Source organism: Thunnus thynnus, chromosome 12 (genome assembly GCF_963924715.1).
Source record: "Thunnus thynnus chromosome 12, fThuThy2.1, whole genome shotgun sequence".
NCBI lineage: Eukaryota > Metazoa > Chordata > Actinopteri > Scombriformes > Scombridae > Thunnus > Thunnus thynnus.
Window position 1 is genome coordinate 17,293,840 of NC_089528.1, and position 25,350 is coordinate 17,319,189.

Here is a 25,350-nt window from a genome sequence, read left to right on the forward strand (position 1 = left end):
TTGCTTTTTCTGTGGCTTCTTCACAATACCCACCCCATGTTTTGCGAATGTAACTCTCAATGTGAGACAGCAGCTGTAGGAAATGTCAGTAACTTAATACTTTCTAATATGGTTTAAAGAGAGTGAACAGTAAACAATGAGGCAGATATCAATGAGATAAAATTGAGCTGGATTACATGCATGCATCATTTCCTGTGAATGCCTCGTGCGTGTAAAGGCAATTTTAATCCAGCACATCCAGACTGTTTGTCTGGATAACTGTTTGTTATTCAGACTGCCACGAGTGAAACTGCCACTAACAATGAAAACTGTAATTACTGAATGTAAACACACTGAATTGCTCTTGCAGAAAAAATGCAGTCCATACAGTATAGTATCAAAAATTGGGTTTGATACTATGGCTTGGCACACAAATATCAAACCATAAACAAGGAAATAAGGCAGGCTGAGTCTAAGCTTAAAACTTATTTTTATTTATTTACCTTCCGTGATTTTATTTGTTTGATTCTCTTTTATGGGTTTTACTATTTGTATTTATTGTCAGGTTGAGTTTTTTATGTTGGTTTAGCACTTTTATTCTTTTGTTGCTGTGTGTCTTTATGTGATTCTATGTGAAGCACTTTGTAACTTTGCTTTGACAAATGCTATGTAAATAGAGATATTATCATTATATTACTATATAAAGTTATTCAATTGTATGACGTTTATCCACTCTCCAGTCAGCCACACCAAAAGCATATACCAAAACTGTGTTAACCTAAAAGGATTCCTGTTTAACATAAAACATATAATGTAAAATATACTTTAACTATTACTATCCTGAACTTTTTAAATTAATCACGTTACTTTGTTAGACCTTCATTCATGCAAAACATTTATTCTGTTAGCTTTGGAGGAGGTGATGGTGGTAAGGCAGCGAAAGTGAATGACCTACTATTTCTGTTCCTTTTTTTCACTCTATCCATTTAAGGGCTTTGTGATTACTGGCACTGCATTTCAATGACCCTCTTTCAAAATAACTCTAGGTTCAAGGTTAAGAATTTATTATAAATAATTAAATTAAAACCATTTCTATGAAAAGTTTTTTTCGTGATTACATTAACAAAGAGGTCTTTTGCTGAAAGTATTCAAACAACTTGATAAGAGTAGGAACTTTGGCAGTTTGGCAATGTTCAGTGCCAAACTGAACATTTGACTGAATTTGGACAACTATATTTTAAGGCCTTTACACACCAAGGATGAAATAAAAACACTAAATTTTCACCTTCAAACTTTTCACACCAAAAGTGACATGAATGATCGTGCTCCATGCATTCCACCGAAAATTCACACCGTCACAAAATCATTGATTCATCGTTGTCATCAACTCTTCAAGCAGCACTAAAAAGAAGAGAATCATTGGCTACACCTATTATTACAGGAGAGAAAGGAAAGTGGGAGTGTCATTGCTTGGTACAGGAGCTGAAAGTGTACCATGGGTGCTTCAGGGGCTACTTTAGGATGACTGAAGGGCAATTTGAAACAGAAGACCAACTACAGAGAACCAATAAATCCTAAACAATTTCTAGCACCGTGTTTGAGGTGAGTTATGGTATCGTTGGCGAGAATGTTTGACATGATCACAGACATTGACTAGCTATCATGAGTAGCAAGAGCGCTCTCTCATCTCCAACATGACAATAACATACCCAAAGCAATAAAACATTCCAGTTGTTTCACTTATTTCAGTGAACATGCAGTTCGATACATTAAACATGCAATTTCCTTTCTCATGTTGATGTCCTGCTAGCCCCATTGCTGCATGACAGATTGACAACAACAACATCAGCTGAAGTATTTAGGAACCAGTCATAATTAAAATCAACGTCACAACATGGGCACAGTGGCCCAACCTACTGGAATAGGATGTATTCCAAACATTTATTTGCACTCATTTGCTGTTGGGTGTACTCCAGCTATTCCATTTTGCAAAATCCAAGAGGACATTAGCTATCTAGCTGATGAAAGCTAGCTAGCTAGCTAGCATCAGTCATGCTTTACCATCTGTCAAGACCATTGCTTTGATAGCAATATTACAGTCAAATTGTCATTCTGTTATTTGATCACACACTTTATGTAGTTAGTGTATTTTTCACATTTGTATGTGAAATACAGTTTCTAACAGTTTGGCTCTGTAAACATACTACCACAGTTTACTAGTGCAATCAGATGATCCCACCCAGTGCCCAATCAGGGAGCAGCCATATTAAGAATCCATCAAAACTGTAGCCTCCTAAGGGCTTGGGGGTCAGGTGGACCCTGTGAAAATGTCCCTGTGTTTATGGCAGAAGCTGTTTGCCTTATTCCCAAAGTTATTTTAAAGCATACTGAATACATGTAAAATAACATTTACTAACATAAAGTTTACCTGTATTTGTTCCCTATAGGTTTCTCAGCATGGGTGATTCTTTTCCACTATGGCTGTAAATTACCACCTGGGAATTGCCACTGTTGCGGGCATTGTGACTGAGATATGCAATGCCATTTGGTCCTGTCTAAGGGAGGCATACATGCCTCAACCAAATGAAGAAGTTTGGCGAAGTGTTGCCAAAGCATTCCAGGAAAGATGAAACTTCCCTAACTGTCTGGGTGCACTAGACAGCAAACACATTGTCCTACAGGCTCCAGCAAACTGGGTCACAATTCTTTAATTACAAAGGATCACTCTCTGTACTCCTGGCCCTTGTGGATGCCGACTACCGCTTCCTAGCGATTGATGTGGGAAGCTATGGAAGAATCTTTGCAAATTCAGCTCTTGCCAAGGCCCTATGTGATGGATCACTCAACATCTCACCACCAGCAGGGTTCCCTGGTGCTCCAGAGTTGGGAAAGATCAATTATGTGTGTATATATATATATATATATATATATATATTATATGTTGTAGCAGATGAGGCCTTCCACATGAAGCCATAGCTGCTATGACCCTACCCAGGATGACACCCACCAGAGGACCAGAGGGTCTTTAATTACTGACTCTCCAGAGCATGCACAATTATGGAGAACAGCTTTGGGATCCTGAGTCAACAGCGGCGAGTTTTTCACCCCTATCTGCAGGTTAGCCCATCTGTTGCAGATGTTGTATTCAAAGCTGCCTGCATTCTCTGCAACTATCTAAGATCATCTGGAGCAGAGGCACAGCAAAGGAAGCTAGACCACACTGAAGATGGTTGTGACCTCGAATGCCCTTTTCAACCAATCAGGAATCTGCGGGGAAATCAAGCATCTGTTGAGGCTCTACAGATAAGGAAGACCTTTAAAACATACTTCAGCTCTGCCACTGGCCAAGTAGCATGGCAGCATGGACACATTAACTGTGGTCTGTTGTAGTATGAGTTGTCATTAACATGTATGGAGCATTTTAATGTGGCAGAACTAAATAGAACCACTTTATATATTGCTGGGTCATTAAACCTTTCACAATGTATCACATTAAATGAACCTCTATGCTTTTATCTGAGAAGTAACTGGTAACTGTAACCATTAGATAAATCTAATTTAGAGAAAAAGGTACAATATTTTTGCCTTATTGCTGAATGTTGTAGAGTAAAAGTAGAAAGTTGCACATAATGGAAATACTCAAGTTAACTATAAGTACCTCCAAATTAAATTAATTTTGTTTAATTATTTTTGATCCTTCAAATGACACATGCTAATAAATGTTTTATTAATCAAAATGTTTAATAATTTATCAGAAATGAGAATATCACTAATAACATACAGCTACAGCTACATCCGCCTGTACATCTACATTTGGCTGTAGAGTTCTTGCAAAAAGCCTGTGCCTGCGGCTGGTTGAGGCCAGGAAGCCTGATTGAATTCAGCTTGATACAAGATCTCTTGAAATTTAATTTTAAAAAAGGCCTGCTTCTGTGGATGCAGCCTTCTTAATGCAGGAGCCAAACTGCTCAGGTAGGTGGAAACGTTTAACTCCCTCCTCTCCTGCCCACATTGTGCCCTCTCCAGCTCTCTGGCCTCCTTTCGCTCCATGTACGCTTCCAAACTTTCAACATGCACATGCACATGCTCTTTCTTCATCTTTTTTTCTCTTCCTCGTCCAAGTTACTGGATGTCCTGTTGTAAGACATATGACAATGTTTGGACATTAACAGGTTTCCCCTTGACTATTTTTGGTTATTGTTTTATTAGTTTTTACATGAATACACACTGCAGGAAAATGAATAGTCATACTGGATTCCTCTATTATGCCGTGATACTTTAATTCACCACTAGTGGAGGACTGGCACTGCACTAATTATTTGATTGATATGAAAGAGCGCAAGAAGAAGAAATGGAGCAAAAGAAGACAATGTGTGTGTGTGTGTGTGTGTGTGTGTGTGTGTGTGTGTGTGTGTGTTTGTGTTGACTATGGATGTATAAAGAAAACTGGATTCAGTGCTGAAGGCGGGGCCCCGTTCATTCCTATGAAAGTTGCTCAGTGGCGCATGAAGCAAAAAAAATTCGACCTCTGGGTATAAAATTACCCAGATCTTCCGGAATTGTGTGGGCCATAGAGCATGCACACCAGAGACTTCCGCCAGCTGCGCTGGCACACTTTCAATTTAGCCCTCCGCTAACTTGAATGGGGTTAAAATAATTCAATCGTGCAGCTCTATTGGACTGAATGGATCAAATACTGATAGCGAAATGAGTCAAAAAAATGTATCTGCTGATTTATAGACATCTCTGACAACCATAGTCTATGGGAAAAAGTCTTTTTGGGCCAGTGTGCATCACGTGATGGATGTGGAAGTCGTAGAAACATACTTTGGCCACTATGTCAAATTGGCTTCAAAGGCCAACGCTGTTCCTGGGGGCTTGGTGTTGACACTGCAGTGAATGAATTAGTGTAGTGGTGGAATAAGCAAAAAGTTACAAATTGCAGTGGCCTGTAAAAAAGAAAAAAAAAAAAGATAAATACATATATATATATATATATATAATAAACCCACAATCAACTTTATTATTTCAAGTGTGCAACGGTTTTCACAATTCATAACTGGACTGAACAGAGAGGGTTAGTATATGTTTGCATTTAGAGTATAAATCGAAATGTGTTCATCATGTGTATGCTTTTATTAGATGTGATACATGGTTGGTCAGTTTATAATGGTCAGCTTATAATACCTCCGGGGTTTGGTGGATTTTTCAAGGAGAGACAGTGAGCTCATATGCTTCCACTCTTTCTTTGGCTTTCCTCCTGCCTGTCCACTCTTTGTTTCTTTGTTCTCCTTCCTCCTCTTTATGTCCTGGAGGTTTTTCCACCTTTTCTGGACCTCTTCCACTAAACAGTAAAGCAGACCAAGGCACACATATTACATTGAAACTAACTATCTTGCTTACAGCACCAGGCACCAGACCCTGAACAGAGATAATTGATAAATGATGTATCACATTTCCTATATGGTTAGGTTTTATAGTATAATTTTCACAATGACAATGTAATTTCTGACATGTATAATGTCCATAGCATAACATTTGCTAATGTACTTGGAAGTTAATGGTTTTCTATATATGTTCCTTTGACAACGGAGTACGTTAGCTCTCTTTCGTAAGCTACTCATCATCACAATGAAGTTCGGCTGTAATACTCCCCCAGATGTTCTTTTTATATTAGTTGTCTTTATACTCTTTGCATTGCTTATCACAGAGGGCACTATGCTGCCAGACCAAATGTATCAAGTGATCGATATCCATTTCTATTGTTCTGTGAAAGTGTGGGACAGTCCAGGACAGTATGGGAATTATGACGTTGGCTGCTATGCCAGTGTTCGGGAAAATCTATTGATCACATGAGCAAAAGTCATTATTTTATTGTTTTGCTTGTTTTTATCAGCATCTGAAGTCAAATCAGCTGCATAAAAAAAATTAATTCTCACCGCAATATACAAAAGTTTTGGATTCGGTGTGGATAGGCTCATAGAGATAGATGGGTTTAAATTTTTTAATTGATGTGTGATTTATTTGCACTAATTGTTCACGTTTGGTCTGAAAAGAATATTACCAGGATGCATCAGTGGCTTCTTTTAAATCTAAGCTCAAAACGTCACCGTCTTCCCTGATTTCACCTGATTCTAGTTTGTATTCTGTTTTATGACTTTTTTAATTTTTATGCTGCTCTTTTAGTACTTTTATTATATTATTGCTGTGTTTTTATTTGTTTTTTATGTGAAGCATTTTGTAACTTTGTTTTGATAAATGCTGTATATATAAGGATATTACAGTATATCTGCTTTACATCATATTTGAGTGTGTATGTGTGGAGGATATTTAAGTATTTGCTTTGGCTCTGCCATGGAACATATAAAATAACAGCCTAACAAACAACTTTTGTCTATTCCTGCCTGTGTATTGTGCCAGTGTTTCTCTCTAACAATATGGAAAATATTGAGGGCACAGTACCTCAAACCACATGTTCCCCCAGTTCAAAAACAATCATTGAACCATTTTAATCAAGATGTCATTCCCCTTGCTATAACATTAGTGACCCAAATCTTGCATCATAATATAAAACATCAGCTCCGTGAAATGTTACAAAAAAAAAGCAGGCAACATGCCACCTTTTTAGCAGCTAAAACAAAATGCAAGGCTAATCTACTCCACATTGTACTCATACACGAAGGCTCATTGCCAAATTATCTACTGAAGAGATGATATATTATAAGGTTTTCTATTATGATTTTCTCTCTGACACAATTTTAATTCAGGACATATTCTACGTGGGGTTAAATTATCTATTTGTCAGTGATATTGTATATTTCCATTCATTTTCAACCTCCTTTTTGCAATGTGTCCTTGTGCAAAATGAAAAGAAAATTACTTTAAATAGCTATTAGCAGTCATCAGCAATCAGCTAGTAAGTAATCCAAAGGAAACACTTCTGTTAGAATAACAGTGATTTTGAGGGAAAGTCTGACATGTGTAGGTGAGTTCGCCAAAGCTGAGGACTTAATGGGGGCCGTGTTTATAGTTCCCAGCCTCTAGTCTCTGCGGTATCAATGTCTTAATCAGTACAGGGAGGCTGAAGGAGAGACCGGTGAACCTTGTATGCCTCTCCACCCAAATCCTTCAATCTCAGCAGGCTTTCTAAGGCAAATTAAACAATGTTCAAATTTAGCCTCTCCTCCCTCCAGCAAAAGAAAGTTGACTTTTCTTCTTTCCCATCAGTGCAAAATGTAGAGTAACAAACTTGCTGTAAAAATAAAAATAAGGTTCGTGTGAGGAGATGAAAGAAAAACTTTGGAACATCTGGCAAGCAGACGCTGGCAGGTTAAGGTAAACAGAGTGTCCTTTTATGGTAGTACTCCTACCCTCCACAGAATCAGAGGTATGATGTGGAACACCTTCAAAGGAGCGAGGGGCCAGCACATCTTGTTTCAATTTATCCTCTCACTGGCAGACATGCTCTCTGGCCATAATATACTCCCACAAAGAAGATACTCGGCACATGATTGTACAATCATGTATTGATTGTGAGCCATGTTCGGAAATGAACGCATTCTCAGACACAAAAGATTTTGTGAAAATATGTTTTTTCATACCATGCAGACTTATATACACACTTATACACATAATCAAACATTCAGATATTCACGGACTCACATATTTTCAGTGTGACCTTCTGTGAAACCAGGGTGGGAGTAGATTAATTAGTTCACGGCCAGCCCTGAAAACTAGCCTCATGCCAGACCTGCATGTCAGCCTGTACAACATCTGGCAGCGGGCATCTGGTGCCATACATCAAACTAGCTCCTCCGCCTTCCACCCACCACACACTGAATGTTGTGCCTGATCAAACTAACTTCTAAAACTAACATTTGCTTTACAGGGGGAAAAAGGGCAGTGCGAGGTCCAGAGGCAGAGCAGGTTCTTGTACCTGTTTGTCAAAAGGTCACTGCCAGTCCACAAAATGTAACCGTACATATTTTTTGATTTTAGAGGAAACACAGAAAGAGAGGAGGAGAGAGACTGTGCGTAGGAATTCATCCTTTTTTGTGTGTGTGTGTATGCCAATTTCAACCTTAGGCTCTTACCCCCAGCTGCTTCATGCATCCCCCCTTGCCAAAGCCTTTGATGTGACTAGCTGAAATGTCACGAACCTACAAGCGCTCCAACCGCTTAGAAAGCTCTAATGAACAAGATAAAAACACAACCCCTAAATCAATGAGCAGGCAGCAGCAACCCTGTAGCTGTCACACTGATATCAGAGCGGGTCTGCCCTCCATGCTGAAGCTGCAGGAGAAAAACAGGCTTCCCCTGTGTGATAATAGGTAGCAGGCTTTAGGCTGTTAAACTGGGTCACTTAGTTGTGCATGTATCTGTGTAGCTCCCTAAATTTCATTTCCTCTCCTCTCCTCTCCTCTCCTCTCCTCTCCTCTCCTCTCCTCTCCTCTCCTCTACTCTCCCAGCCTCCAACAGAGCACCACCGCCCTGAGTCCTCCTCTCTCGTCCTGCCACCCACTATCCCCCACCCCTGATAACAGTAACTACATTCCTCTCCAGTGATACCACCAAGTATTACTGCTGCTGGTTATATGGCACATTGTCAGTGTGCCGAGTTTTCATGGTCATAAAGCAGCATGGCAGCCCTCTTTTGAATAGAGCTACTATTTCATTGTCATGTTTCATTGAGTTCCTGCTCTCTCTTTCTGTAATGAGAAAAAAGAGATTGTTACCTTTCCTGGCTCTCTCTCTGTCCGTGGTATCAGACTCAGTGGTGGAGTATAATTGAATGATTTTGTGAGGGATCAATGAGATTAGGGATTGTGTTTATTCCTCTGTCGCTCTGGATTAGTGGTCTTTTTATATCTGCCTTGGGGAATAGCAAATACAGTACGTATACACACATCATGGTGGATACAGAGACATGGCAGAAACATGCTGAAAAACAGCAAGATGGTAAGAATGTACCAGCAAAGTCTTTCAATTTTAAAAGGAATTACTGTAAATTATGAGTCATCTTCATGTATACACCCATATTTTGTTTCCATCTTAAAGTATGTGTGCTTTTGTGCATGCTACGTTATCCTGCTTGTGTGTATCTTTCTGTACATGTGTGTTAGCCTTCGCTTAGGTAGCTTCAGAGAAGATCGCTAGAGGGATTTTTCTCATGGACCATATTCCAAAAGTGGGGGTAGGCACAGACATTTGTAATGTAGGGAAAGCCCACAGGCCTGCCTATCTGCTGTTATGCGGGTAAAAGGAGAGTTTGCTATTATTAACCTTGCTTTGAATCCCGTCCTTCTACCAATCCACCAGTAATCCTAATAATCCAAGCTTGCGCTCCCATCCCTCTGTAATAGGTGCCAGATGCTGATAGTACAGATAAACAGCAAACCTGTGTTTTTATCCAAGAAAAATAAAGCAGAGAGGCCCACTGGAATCCACATGCTGTGATGAAAGAATGTGAAAACAGTGGTACACACAGAGAAAATCTCTCATCAAGGAGAGAGACAATGGACCTCATGCAAAAACCACCAATATGAACAGATCCGTTCTTTGTTTAGTTTTAGTTTATTTATTTGCACAGGCAGAAAACACCAAGATACATAATACATAACTGACAGGGATTGTACTGGTGGGATTAAAAACCTGCATGGGCTTGTGAATGCATCTCACCAAAAAGAGAAAAAAAGGACAGAAGAAAAAGGTGTCATGTAAAAGTGATTTTAGAGAATCTGTGGCATTCACCGATTTTCTCTTATTCTCATAGGTGTGAATGAAATTCACGAGTGTCCAGGCCTGTCGCAGGAGTCCTGAACAGATACTCTTCCTTTTTCTACAGTGAAGACAACTATTGTTCGACTTAAGAATCATAATGCCTTAATCTGAATGAATTTGGAGTTTGAATATGGTACCGCAATCAATTGAAATAAAATATCTAACTAAAATAAACTTCATACAAAATTAATATTCTGTCCATATCAATGTCATCATGGCTTTGCCAATTTAGTGGTAGGTTTGAGTATTTTTTTAAAACAAGGATTTAATTGGCATATTTTAACAAGAATTCGGTGGTCGGATATGATACTGAAATCAACTGAAATAAAATATTTAACCAAAATAAACTTAATCCAAAATTAATATTCTGTTCACCATATCAATATGCCATATCATTGCTTGCCAATTTACTGGAAGGTTTGAGATTTTAGTTTTAATAATCTTACTGGCATATTTTGGCACAGCAAATTATACAGTTCAGTATTTGCTAGGAAAATCTTCTCACTCCAACAGCTGCCTCAGGGTCTTCCATTTCATGTAAGTCATGCACTACTTTAAAAAGACATTTTTTAAGCATCAAATATCCTGTCAAATCATTCCTTCTTTATCTCTGTCACAGCATTGCACAGCTCTGATGACTCATGATGTCTGCAGCCATGCTATTGCTGTTTTCTAATTGTTTCGGGTCCGCTAATATGACTACAGACACCGTTAAATTTGTCTGCTGATTTCTACAGCAGCACTTGAAGCTCTGTGTAATGAACTTTTACTTTTGGGTATTGGTTTTGTGACATTTATTTAACATTTTTCTCTCTTTTTCACAAATGCTCACCTACACATGAACAAGTGCCGTTCACCAAGTCGAAAACGAGCAATTTACAACAGTAAAGAGAGTTTGGTAAATCTGCATTGGAACATGACAAAAAAGTGAGGGAGGTTAAGGATAAGAACATGGTAATGTTCTTGCATGAGGCCCAATGACAATCACAAAAACCTTCCTATTTTTGAATGAGATAAAGAAGCTACTTGAACATAGCTAAAACATTTTTCGAATGCATGTAGATGTACCACAAAGCTACACAGAAGCAAAAATCACACACAAACTACACAAAACACAAAATACAATGATGTGCAGAACTTTTTTTTCTGACAGTTCAAGGGTATTGCTTTTGGGCTGCTGTATAACATAAAGACTCATACATCCACACCCAAAGCTCCCCGGGTCTCACCAAAGAGCTTTGGGTGTGAGAAGCAGTGGAGCATTGTTCAGACTGATATCCTCGGGTCTTTTGGGCTGCACAGATTTCTTTCACCATTCCTCAGAGGCAGACCAATGGTACTGGAAGTCCAAAGAGCTCCTGCACAGAGGGGATCATAAGCAGAGGGTTAGAGCCAAGATATAAGGCATTTATCTGTTCACATAACCCACCAAGATTGAGTGACTCATCGTGCCAAGCCCTATTTGATGCACTCCCAGCAGATGATAAAGAGAGGTTGGGCTTAAATATGAAAGCAAAGCAATTCCTTCACTTTTGATTGAGGCAACAATGAAAGATGATAGCAGGAATTAATAAGTGAATTGTAATGTTGGGTACTTTATAAGAGACCTAAAATCAGGTGATGCTATTCAAGCCACCAGGCTAATTAAAAGTGATTCTCAGAAGGGTCACATGTGCGTCTCAATAGATGTTTCGGAATTGTTCCTTTTGTCACTTCTGACGGTGATTCATTTTCATGGTGAGTCTTGGTAGGGTGAGTCTGCCTGAGTCAAGTTGTAGGAATGCTTTGTTTCCCTTTTCTTTTCAGCTGAATAATATGCTGGCCTTGACTAATACTCCCTCACAATACCTTGCCTTCAATGTTTTTACATGGCCCTTGCTCTGGCATTATTCAGTGCTGTAGTCTTATCTGTGAGACATACCAACGGTAAGTTGCAGCAGTTTTTTTTTTATCCTTTTGTGAATTCAAGGTCCAGCTGTGCGTAAGAAGAGAGGTGACATTTTTAAACTGTAGAAAATACAGCACAGTATAGAGAGATTTGCATAAAAAATAAATGTATTTCACTGAGGATATTTCAACATGAGCTGAGGATGACTTTGATGGTAATGATGAAGAGGGTAATAACGATAGTCATGACAGCACTGATGTCGATGAAGATTAAACGGAGACACCATAATGGTTCCTTGCTGTCCTTATGGCAAATGTATCTTTTACCCAACAGAGTGCTAAGCAGCAGTCCTCGGCTGATAATGCATTTGAGCAGCAACTGCTTCTTTTTTTTACCACCTCCCACCCTATCAGCACCTTTTCCTACAGACAGGAAAACAAGAGAACCAATACCAAGGAGGAATCGATCATAGTAATGGTTTTTCCCTGTGGAGAGTGAAGCCAGGGCAGGTGATATATCCCCCCATCATATACAGCACAGCACTCCATCACCTCTGTCAGCCTGAACTGCAAATTCTTCATTCTATCCAATCTAGTGGTCCTTTACCTTATCTCTCTGACCAATCAGTTTACTCCTGATCCTATCCTCTGCAACCAATTTAAATTCTGGAGCTTCACTTTAACCAGTCAGAGTCCTATGCCCTTTTATCATCCCAACTGGTCAAATTAATAGCCCCTTACCTTTATATGTAACATCAGAGGGTTCAGCAAGGCAAGAGGAACAAAGATGTGCTTTCTGCTGCTTTGCTTTGATACCCTTATGAAAACTAGCTAGACCACTTGACTTTGTGTCTGGAGCAGTGACAAAAATGTGAAAAATCTTTTTTTTCTTCATAAACCTAAGCTTCACATTATGTTCATTAAAACTGTAATAATAATAATACATTTAATCTGTACCACACTTTCATTCATAGTGAAACTCACAGTGCTACAGTATTAATCACATAGAACACACAAATTAAAGAAAATAGTAATAAGAGTTAAGATGAAAAAGCCTTCCTCAATAGAAAGGTTTGCAGGCCTTTTTTAAAAGAGTCTAGGGTCTGTGCTGCCCTCAGATGGTTAGGCAGGCTGTTCCACAAGCGTGGCGCAGCAGAGCAGAAGGCTTGATCCCCCACGGTGCGGAGCTTAGTACCGGGGGCCCAGAGGAGTGAGCCGCTGGCAGATCTGAAGGTGCAGGTGGAGGTTTGTGGTATGATCGGTTCCTGCAGGTAGGGAGGCGCATGCCTGTTGATGGATTTGTATGTGAGTAGCAGGAGTTTGTAGCCAATTCTGAAGGATACAGGGAGCCAGTGCGATGAAAACAGAATTGGTGTTATATGTTTGGGTTTTCGCACTCTCATCAGGATCCTGGCAGCGCTGTTCTGAATGTACTGGAGCTTCTGGATGCTTCTGCCAGGGATTCCTGTGAAGAGCGCATTGCAGTAGTCCAGTCTTGAGGCGATAAAGGTATGAAGTTTCTCTGAATCTGACAGAGATGAATCAGTAGTTCATCCCTTTTTTACACATGCACAGTTGCTCGGTGCCAGATAGATAGATAGATAGATAGATAGATAGATAGATAGATAGATAGATAGATAGATTAAAATGGTGCCCTGCAAATACACAACTGAAACAAGTCATATAACAAAAGTGTAAAACCAACAATCTTATACCAAACATAAATACAACACAAACACAAGAAATGATCTTAAAATGTTCTAGTGTTTAAAAAATGTCTAACTTAAGGGAGTCCTGAAGCTTATTCCACCTAAGAGGAGCATAGCATGGTGAATGCAGTTTTTCCCAGTTCTGTATTCATATAAGGGATATCCAAGGTAATGCATTCTTGTGAACAGGTGAGGTATCCCATATTTCAAAGTCTTAAATGGAATGACAAATAAAATGGTAGCTTATTTAGGATCTATAAATTAAAAAAAAAAAAAAATGTTTGTTAGCACAAGTGAGCAAGCAACAGGCTGAAATGAACAGAATTAGAATTGCAGCTGTGCACTTAATTCAAGTCAAATTTGCTCCATTCCATCAGATAAGAAAATGAAAAACCGGCTGGATTTTTACACCTCCTGTCACTGTAAGATTATACGCTTGATGATTTTAAATTAAGTAACTAAATAATAACAAAATTCTAATCACTAGAGAAGGTACAGGTACATTACAACTTATTTTATTCTCTCAGCCATTTTAACCCCAGAATTCTTTTAGAAATGTAACACACCCAAATCGTCATGGTACACATTATTTTTTCAATGTTAAACCCTGAAACGAACCTATTTTCTTCTGAACATTTTTTTATTTCTAAATAAAGACATGCTGGGCAAGATTTCCTGATAAAAGTGACTGAACATGACCAAACCTTGTATCACTTGTTCAGAAGATGACAGTGGGAATGACTTGTCCATATGGAATCTCAAATGCCAACACTGTCCCCTCTGTCTCACCCTTCTTTTCATGTCACATAATGGTGGCCCCCATTAGGCAGAGATGTGTAATTGTATGACTCAGGAAGACTAACAGCTTCCTTTTTGTCTCTCTTTGTCAGTCTGCATGTCACACTGCTGAACACAGGACAGGGCATTCTGCCAGCTCCAACTCTAAAGTCCTGATTTTCTTCATCCAGTGCATGTTTGTGTGTCTCTATAATTGTCTGTCATTTCATGCCCATTTCTTATTTATTGATTTCTTTGTCTCATTATTTGTCTATTTGTCTTCAGTCCATTACTGCATTATTACCATGATTGCCCTTTGGAATAAATCATGCAGAAGGCTGTTAAGCAATCAGCCCACATACTGTACAATGAAGCATATCTCCGATACATATTGACTAAATTTTGATGGTTTATTAACACAATAAAGGTAACTGTTATCGGTAATTAACCAAATAGATACTTCTAAATAGGTTCAAATTGCCTCATAAAGACCTGAGGCATGCTAAGATTATTCCTGTAAGCAGCAGTTTCAATGACTTTTCAGTGGGAAAACAAATGAGCTCATTTGTACTTGAAAGCCTCTTTTCAATATTACAAATTACTTGAGTAAGAATAGTACTTATTAGTGCATTTATCCCTCATGGACTTTAAATATTATTTCACAAACCTTTTCCAAACAGCATATAAGTGGTTGAGCATCGCTGCATAGTTTAGCAATTTAAACAATCTTGCATTAATTTCAATAAAATGTAATCAGGCACCATATAGTGGAAACAATTAGAGTGAATATCATTAGGCGCTCATAGACAGTTGCAATATGAAATTTTGCAATGCAAATCATATTATGCACCATTACATAGAGATATTTTCCATTTGCTAAACATCATTACTGCATATTTGTTTTTTTCTCTGAACAAAACTCGCTAAAGACCAAGTGCTACGCTGGTCCTCTCTTTTCTCGATATGTGAGTGACCCTGCGATCAATATCCTGACAACGTGAATAGTAATCGAGGTCAGCTAAAGGCAAAAAGTTTTTACATCCAAAGAATTTTTTTCTATCACAATTAATCACAAGTGAAGTAAAGAAGTAGCCTGCACACCTGCCTGGGGGCTCAGTAGTTTTCTGCCGATACAAACAGATGTAAACAACATTGGGATCAGATATGGTCAATGTTAATATTCTCTTTCAAAATCTCTTGTGGTCTTCAGTATATCATGTTACATAAGTGTTTGTCTCTCAGCAGGTTATAAAACTAGAAGAGTCATTTTTTACAAACTCAGACACTCATTAGGAGTCATTACCTCCTCGTACAAATCACTTTCTCCTGTGATGTTCTGTTCTCACCTCCCACTCCCTCACTAATATACCGAATGCCACCATTATTCCCTCAACTCTCACAGTGAGGACGGGTCTGACTGAAGTCCCATGCAGTTGGGAAATGACAGTCCCTCAGCTGAAATAAAAAAACATTGCTCTGTTGTTGCGTATAAATTATTCATGTGACAGCGTTTCTCACTTTTGTCTTGTTTCTCTCCTTTTTTGGGGCATAATTAAAATCTCAGGAGCCCTCTGACTGTGCTCGGGATTAATCTCCCACGGCACATCTCCATCTGCAGCCTGGATCATCAACCATCCCTCTCTGCATTAGCCCCCAGCTGTGCAACTGTCTGCCCAACCCAGGCTTAGCATGCTGTATAGGGGCGCACTTGGGAAAGGAGTGTGAGGAGAGAGAGAGAAACGAGAAAGCAACGAAAGAAAGGGGTGTGTGGGGGGGGGGGGGGGGTGACTGAAGAGCAGCGATAAATCTTAATATTTCACATCAATTTTATTTTGCTGAGCTGATTTGAGCTTCATTTTCTCTCAAATGGCCTTCTCTGCTGAGATCTGATTGATGCTAATAGCTTCTACAGCAGTTACATTTAGGGAGGGTAAGAGTCTTTTTTTATTGGTGCAGACAGTTGTTAGTGTGGCACCAAGAGAGATTGTAAATTTGGCTCTTTCATGTAATGTGACTCTTGAGGGTGGTTAGACTGAGAGCTTTTGATACATCACCACTGTCCATCTACACTTGCCATGTGGATGTCCGATACTAACGAGATGAGTAATTTCTTAAATTGCATAAAAAGACACAAAATGCGACTAATTTTGCTTGTACGGCCAGCTTTATTTGAGAAAGAATCTGTGTTACATGTTGCCAAGAAAGGGTTTCCCATGAATTAAAATGTTGTCATTTTGTCATTCTCATCAATTATTCTGGCATGTAAATTTGATAAAACCAAGTTTGATGACAGTCACAGTGACAGTAGGCTGAGTGTAGGTTTGATACGTGTAGGTCTAAGACTTCTCAGGTGTGATCTGCAAACAAACAGCATACCTAAAATGAGAAAAGCTACATGACAGCAGTCAGTCACAGACACCCACAGTTTTATAACTCTCCCAGGCTTTGGATTTGAGACTGTCCCACCAACTTATCAGCCAAGTATTTGGCTTCCTTGTAGTCCAGGCGATTTAACAGACCCTGGGCTCCAGCATGCAAGATATGGTAGATCCAATTTAGGCCATGCTCAATCAACCTAATTCTACTGGGGACATGGAGGCGGGGTACTGCAGTGTGTGCAAGAATGGATTGCTCAACAAAACAGCTTTTAAAGGTCATGTTTTTGCTGCCTCCATGCCTACAAGATCCTTATAGAGGGCACAGTTTGCAAACTGAGTATGTAAATTCATCACAAACCTCCAACTCAATAGTGATTTATGCTGCGAACCTGAGGAGCTTCAGTGTGGACTTAAAATGGGACTGTAAAGTGCAACGTGCCGCGTCTAAGGTCTGCACTCTGCAATCTGAGAAGTTGAGAGGCCTCTTAAAATGACATACGAGTATCTCAAGTTTGGAGTTAATGAGTACAATCTACACTGTTCTTTCAATGTTTACTCTCACTTCATTTTTGTTGTAGACACACAGTAATTACTTGCAAACACTGTAACTTTCTCTGATGTATGCATGTGTGCGCATCAACAAGGCTTTCCTACTCCTTTTGACTATCCTCATCTTTCTCATGGGGCGTACGGTGCCATGTTTTTGCCTCTGCCATACAAGGAGCCAATTATATTATCAGCATGGGACCTCTGCTTGACATCGCATGTCCTGATGGTATAATGAAATAAAAGAGGTTTCACACACATACTCCCACTGTGTCCTTGACGTTTGGAAATGTCTACTTTGCAATTTCTGTAATTTGGGTGAGAGGTATATTTTCAAAGATACCACGGTGTTGAGCGTTCTCCACAGGGGATACGCAAGCCTGTCTTCCATTTCAACGGATGACTCTGTTCGGGGATAGGAGAGAATGTTCCAACGAGATATACCACATTGTGAAACTTGCTTTTGGGTTTCCCTGAATATCAGTTAAAGCTCTATTAGGTCATATTCTCAATATTCATGTTGAATTAAAAGACTGAAAAGATTAATGTGAGAGGGACGCCCACTGATAAAGGATAATTCCTTTTCATTACAACTTGGGTCTAATTTTCGGCGTTTTAACCATCCTTCCTGATTCATTCGCTCAGTAATAATAACATTGTACTTGCTGAGATCTGGGAATGTAGCAACATCGTTAGCAGCACTATACATAATTTTACAACTCCCCATGTGATCATCCATCACAGTTTGATCTACTACAAGCAGTTTGGGGGATTACTACTGACATTTTGAGCGCACTTTTACTTTTGGTTTTAGGCACCAATAAAATGATTTAGATCATCTTTTGGTTTGGTTACAACTCATGTGATTGTCTGACTGCTTGTGTTTCTTGTTCTCTTCTCAGCTGTGGCAATGACACCATGTTCTCAGATCTCAACAATTAGTTTTTGAGTAGAATATTATCATAACCGAATAAAATAATGGCCAAAGTGCCGATCTGAAGGAAACCACAATTATCCTTTAACAACTAACTTCACCTTTTGTCAGCTTTTTAGCCGCTTCAAGCTCATTGTTCTGGTTCACTGTTCCATATGACAGTCAGTTTAAATGATGCTGGAGCTTCTTTGCACATTTTAATTGTAACTGTGAGAGATTTAGAGACAAGTTGCAGTTTCTAACACTAAGCTCCCCGAAGGCGATAGCTTAGGTGTGCTTAAGAAAAGGTTGTTTATTTGAAATTGAGTTAAGCAGTAGATTTATCAATGAGTTGAACAAACGAACTGCAAAGATTTTGATCATTGATACATAATAAGTCATCTATTAAGCAATAATATGATTTTCTTTTTGTTCCAGTTTTGCTAATGAGAGGATTTTCTGCCTGTCTCTGTTTTATATTATTGTAAATTAAATATCTTGGTTTTGGACTGTTGGTTGGAGAAAACAGGCAATTTAAAGACATTAGCTTGGGTTCTGTCTGACAATTTATGGACTTAAGAATTGGATTGAAATGAAATAATAATCAGTCCTAGTTTATTTAGGTAGTGTGTCACATGATGGATTTCAGCCTCATGCCCTCACAAAAATATTCTGTTTTATGCATTCAAATCAAAAAATAATTGTATTTAAGATTAAGCCATTGATAACTGAGGAAAGGTTGACCTGGAAACTCAAATGTAATCGAAAACTGTTGGAAGTCATCAAGTCCAATATGCCAACTTTTACAGCAGTCAGGAATGTTTGTTGTAAATGCTCAACATGGTGCAATAAAAATGTGCCAAGCAGCGCTTGACGCTGAGGTTTAAAACAGGCTTTTTTATAATGAGATCTCCCACCAACTAACAGATGTGGTGAACCAGCATTCTGTGAAGTTAACATATGTAGATAATTGGATGGTGTAGCTATTGTGGAAAACACGTTGTGGGCCCCTGTTTCTCAGTGAGAAGTCATTATCAATGTTTATGTTAATAGCTTTGACATACCGAGCTGCATGTGTTCTTGGACTGTGAAGGGGATTTGGCTGACTGTTTGCGCTTTTCCACTTGGTGGTCATGGTTGCAGTGTTATTTGGATTTTCAGAAGTCTTGTTCCTGCAGTTGTCAGTAAAAATTGGTGTAATTTTGCTGGGTGCCCGCTTCTATAGAAACTCATTTTGAAATCATATAAACCCATGCCAACAATGTGTTATTAGAAAGGTCTTGATACATAATTTTTGCCCCACTTATACTTTTTTGTTTGCTTGCAAAGAGAAATATTTGAATGTTATCTAACAATATAAATGAGAATTTCACAAGGCGCTAGGGTTTGACGATTTCTTCTATGGAGGACTGCCTGATGAAACATGGATAATTTGGTGGGATATGGTGTTCCTTCTATGTTTGATACCCACAGATGCCCTGCTCCTATTAAGTATTCTCTGAAAACTGAATAATATAAAACCTCATTTGAATGAAGATGCTTTCTCTCTCTCTCTCTCTGTCTCTGTCTCTCTCTCTCTCTATCTCTCTGTCTCTCTCTCTCTCTCTCTCTGTGTCCCCGGCAAGGTTTTTTATTGATTGCAATTTCATATTCACATTCAGTCTCTTGGCAAATTCAATACATCATTTATACATTTGAAAATGTTTGTGTTTACTGAGCTTTGAATGGAGGTAATTTAACATCTCAAGCAATAAAAATTACTTGAACAGATGAAGGTTACAGTGAGCTACCATTTGTTTTTTAGGCTCTTTCCCAAAATGAACAGCTCACTCCTCCAGTCAGATAAATAAGCACCAGCATAAAGCATGCAGACAGGTTTGGGTTGTGTATTAACTGCTTGTCTAAAATTGTTAAAATGGGCAAGATGTGATGTACTGTAAGTTGTTCAAAACTGCCTCCAGCATCTCAGAAACCCATGGGATTTTTGTGCATTAGTGCTTCTAGAGTTTACAGAGAAAGAGACATTAAACCAAAAACATCTATTCAGTAGCAGCCCTGCTTTATTTTAACAGAGGGGGACAGCAAGAGCCATTCAAGCTAAAATACAAGCCAGAATGTTATCTTATGACATATTACTCACTACACTACCAGTTGTAGCCTGAAAATCAGACTGAATTGCCATTTTGTTTCACTTCATATATTCAGCCTGACATTGTTTTGCCCCGACCAATCAGTAGCAACTGACATATCCACACAAAAAAGCTCACACTGAGAATGCTAAAGCAGTCCCTAAGAGCACTTAACCTAACACTTTTCATGACTATCAAAAACGCCGATTTCCGAGAGGTTATTTCTGTAAGTTGATTTACAACAACCTGTTCAACTGCATGGATTTCGTCCATCTGTTTGTTTTTCTGTGGATAGCTAGCAGTAAATAACGTCTCCATTCTTTATCCCACCCACAAAGCTCTGATTTGTCAGAGGGAAAACCGCTGTCAATAGACACCAGGTTTAGTCCACCTTTTGTCAAATGGAAATGTTAGTATAAAGTGCTACATCATGAAACAAGCATCATCTATACAATTTCAGGACCATGGTAAGGAAATTTGATTACTCCCACATACTGATGCAGTCACTTACTGAAGTGCAGTTGAATGGTGACACAGTTAGAAAGAAAGGAAATAAAATACACTGTCAGTGACTACGAATGTTTGAACAGAAGTGAATGAAACCATTCGAGTCAGCAAAATGAGTCGTAATCAACACCAATTAATGAGGTCAAGGAAGAAAGAGAAGCATCCCTCCAAGTCCCCAGTGCACCAGTCAGAGCATTGCACATAGAAGAGTGTGCTTTTAGGTTACTTTAAACCTTGTGAAATAAGGGGGAAAATAGTGCTAATTTAGGATAGTGCCACCACCACAACACAACATTAAAGGCACATCACACACATCCAGAAGTGCCTTTGGAGTGACCGAGGGGAAATTCACGGATTTATATTAAATATAGTGTTATTTAATGTGAATTTCCCCCTAGTGAGTCCAGGTGCAGTTGTGTCACGGGGTGACTGTGTGTGCATGTGTGTGTATGTGCGTGTGTGTGTGTGTGCCTTTAATGTTGTTTTAAATGCCAACAATTAACACCAAAGCACTAAAATTTTCATTACTAACACAAGACATGTTTACAAAGGAAAGTGCCTAAGAGAAGTTGTTAAAATGATTCCCAGTTCCATTTTAATATCACAAGAAACATTAAAAAAAAAAAAAAGACACGTTTGCATCACTATTCATTAGTGTGCTACATACATGATCGACAGGCTCAGGTTCAAGTGATAAGAATAGGTATTTGACCAGGTTTGAAGTAAATTTTTACCGCATTGACATCTCTTTTTTTATCGTTTCTATGATATTGAGTTGGCTTGGCAGGTTCAGACACACAGCAAGATAACAAATTGATGAGGTCACTGCTAATCAAAAAGTCCTGTCCTTGTCTGAATGTATTAGCGGGATCATGCGACATGTGTTCAGAATCACAAGAGTTAATGAAGGCTGCTAAATCAGAGGAACGAATACCAGACAGGCAGCAGGTCAGAGGGTCAAAGGTCAAACAGGAGACAGACCAGACGCTACAAGTAATGAAATTATTTTATTGTTTACTCAAATTGATCATTCTGAGAGAATTCTGAAGCGTACATCCTCATCTATATACAGCACATCTACATATTTCAATATAGAGTTTTAGATGTATAATGTAATATATTGTGGTAATAGTCTTTCTGGGTGCCTCAAAAACCGCTACAGACCACTTTGAAATTGATATTAAGACAAACCACTGTGTTTTCATTAACAATTTGGAATGAATTATGTTTCAACCTGCCGTGACACCCATGAAGCTCTCCCTATTTTCTAAACAGGCAAATTGTTTATCCATCTCAACATAACTGATGTTGATTGAAGTAGCTGATGCTATAATTATCTCCTACTGACTTATGCTGATAAGAAAAGAAAAAAAAATGCCGTGTCTCAAAAATGTTAATCCGGGTATTAGACAAGAAGGAAGATTCATGTCTCAGTGCAGACTGAGTTTTCAAACACTTTCATTAGAGCCCTGGTATTGAAATAACTTCTGTGTCTGAAAAAGTTTTGCCAGGCTTTCTCTTTGCTTTAATAACAAATGACTGGGCAGTGTTTGTACTGTAACTGCGTAGCGGCTGGAATTGTTCAGACTGCAAATGGAAAGTGTGGCTCAGGCGTTGGTAACATTGAGATATCTGAGAAAATGTGTTGTTATCTGTGAAAGCTTTTAAGCTTTTGTCTAAAGGCAGAATTAAATGGTCAAAATGGAACTGGAAGCACTAATCCACTGATTTTAATTTTTCTAAATAATACCACAACAACCCTTTTGTGCTGCACTATCACTATTCATAATGTTACAGTAATTTGAAGAATGTGAATGAGGCAGCGCAAAGTGATTTCTCCAAACAAAGAAATAAAACACTGGTTAACCTTAAGTACACACAAGCACTCACACTGCAGAAATATGATTCTATTTCCACTCAAAACTATTTAATTTCCTCTCAATGCAGTTTTTTATCACCTCACTAAGAACTTTTCTACAATTAAAAAAATGTAAATATGTATGAATATGTTCGTGTGTATTTTCATTAAATTAGGTTTATTTGTTTTTTTAGTAAAAGATATGCTACACATATTGTTGTTGAGAAACTTTTTGTCCATAACGCTTGTTTTTACAGAAGACTTTTTGACATGTCAAAGTATGAAAAGCATGGAAATGGAAATAAAATTATTGAATTCCATTCAGCTGTTTCGGTTTCAGGGTCTTCATATTTTGCATGCTGGCTCACTGTGATGCTGTTGTGGCATACTGGGACACCGAATCATCATTAATATTATTAGTAACACCTGTGTTTTCCTACTGTGAAAAGTCAAAATGTCTTTGCTGATTTTCATGATTTAACTAAAATCAAAGGTTTACACAGTCTTGTTTTGCATGTAGTGGACCATAGCCATACATGACTACCAAGCTAAAATCAAGAATTTTTTTTTTATGGCCCAGTAATACCACAAATTGGCACAGCAAAATTTATCTGTGTCTTAATAATAATTAAAATATGTGGTAATAGGTTGGTAACAAAGTGGCTAGTTGGTAAACTACTGTACCTGGTGAGCTAGCACCAGTCAGTCACAGCAGCTCTCCTAGCTTCTTTCAGTTTTGTCTGTACTGAACCATCTTTTCCCTTGTTAGCAACTTCACAACTCTATAAACTACAATGGTTCCATTTATTTTGGACACTCCGGCTTTCTGCTCCCTCTAAGGTCATCAGTACTGTCGAGATGGATTGCTATTGGTCAACAGCGCAACTTTCCGTGTAAAAGTTCACCTCCTGAAAACCTGAAAAAATTGTGCGGATTTACCTCACAAGGACTCCATTGAAATTAATGAACTTTGACAAGAAATGTCACAGTTTTAAATATGGATTTGACCATATCTTTAGTATCTGGAAAATTGACACTTCTAAGGTACAAGATTTTACCCAGCAAAGGTGGGTCTCGGTGTTAATCAAATGACTGGTTCAGATGTGGTTATGTGGTGACAGAATTATCTCCCATACCTACCTGCCACTGCTGGTGATGACACAGTACTCTGACATGATTGTGTGCTGCACTGAGTTTGCCAGAGCACACGTAAATACCAGTACATTCTACCTGGTCAGGGGTTGACCTACTCACCCAGCAGTGAAGCTTTGACCCTTGACTCTCTCTCTGAACAGCACCTTAGGCACCTCTTGAACTTGTCAACAGCTTTCCCATGTCTGTTGGCTGGGCAGCAGTGATTTATTCTCTGTGCCCTCGCTACAAGGAGCACCACGGGGTTGAAAGATGATTGTCCTCCTGAGCAGGGGAATAAACCGTAGCATGATGGTGTCAGGAACCCAAGCTGGAGCCGGGAGCAAACTATCACAGGCACAAAGGAAAGAGTTGACCTTTAATCACAGCAAAGCTATACATATTGCTGCTGTCACATGAAAACTCAAATTTTGCACAGAGCAACATACTCAAATGTGTTTGTCTGAGCTCTGTCTTGTTTCTTCCATCATTGATATTAATCTGATATAACGCTGGCAATTTGTTTTTTAACTAGATAATGAATACATTGTTATAAAACAGAAATATTTCAACAAGCACAGGTTTACCTCATGAAACTTTTCATCTGTTTTCAACATTCTAATTGTATTGTATGACATTTTTCACAGCATATGAGTTATTACATAAACATGTTTTGTGTTATTTCATGTCAAATTCTTTGGCAAAATGCAAAACTGTACTCATTCAGTAATGTACTTTAATGTACTTGTCTGAGCTCTGTCTTTTGTTTATTCCATCTTTGACATTAATTTGATAATTACACATTAATTTGATAAAACTAATTAAAAACATGAATTTGATAATAACTCATATGCTGTGATAAACATTGTACAATACAATTAAAGTGCTGACAACAGATGAAAAGTTCCATGAGATCAGCCTGTGCTTGTAGAAAGATTATTTGTTTTATCTCAGTGTATTCAATATCTTTGCCTACACTGACATTTTTACTAAAGCAAACCAAATGTAAAAATAATTACAGAATCTAAGTTAAATAACAAATTACCAGTGTTTTATCAGATTAATGTCAATGATGGAAGAAACAAAAGACAGAGCTCAGACAAACACATTCAAGTACATTGCTCTGTGTACGATTTTGCATACATTCAAGTCAAGTCAGTTTTATTTAGATAGCACCAAATCACAACAGAAGTTATCTCAGGGCTATGTGGTTTGTCCCGTTTGTCCTAGAGGTGTTGCCGTACCTAGCTGTCCAAGATGGCAGAACCACTCAACCAATTACATTTAGGGATACTATGGTTCTTTGTTGTCCACTTACTGCCAAATAGAAGGAGCACTTGCGGGTGAGCAGGGGTAAGTTTTGCGAGCAGGAGAGCTATGATAGTAGCTGTGCGCTCGGGGATAACACTCAGGGTAAATAACTGCGGATTCTGTGCATGCTCAAAGTATGGTTTTCTCCTTGCAGACTACAATATTGCTCGCACAAGTAGAGATATTCTGTGCACATGTGCTGTGAAAGTGCTCGCAAAAACAATGTTTGATTTGTGGACTTTGACACTGATGTGCCATCATACAGGAGAACTTTCTTTTCTTGGTTACAGAAAGGCTGACATTTTGTTGAAAGAACATTAAAAGTCTTTGTGAACTGAGACAAACTGAGGAAATTGTAGGAAAAAAAAAATTTAGACATCATCAAAAATCAATTCTTTGTCTCAGTTTTTTTCTCAACAATCAAAACCATCTTAACCAGAACAAA

At 38.6% G+C, this 25,350-nt stretch overlaps 1 long non-coding RNA gene across 1 annotated transcript; it reads right to left on the reverse strand.

Moving 5' to 3' along the window:
* Positions 1 to 10,884: 10,884 nt before the first annotated feature.
* On the reverse strand, positions 10,885 to 23,946 carry LOC137193420 (uncharacterized). Its single transcript, XR_010930819.1, has 2 exons — positions 23,718 to 23,946; positions 10,885 to 11,117 (listed from the first exon to the last, which is right to left on the reverse strand). It is a non-coding gene; the product is annotated as an uncharacterized lncRNA (long non-coding RNA).
* Positions 23,947 to 25,350: the final 1,404 nt, after the last annotated feature.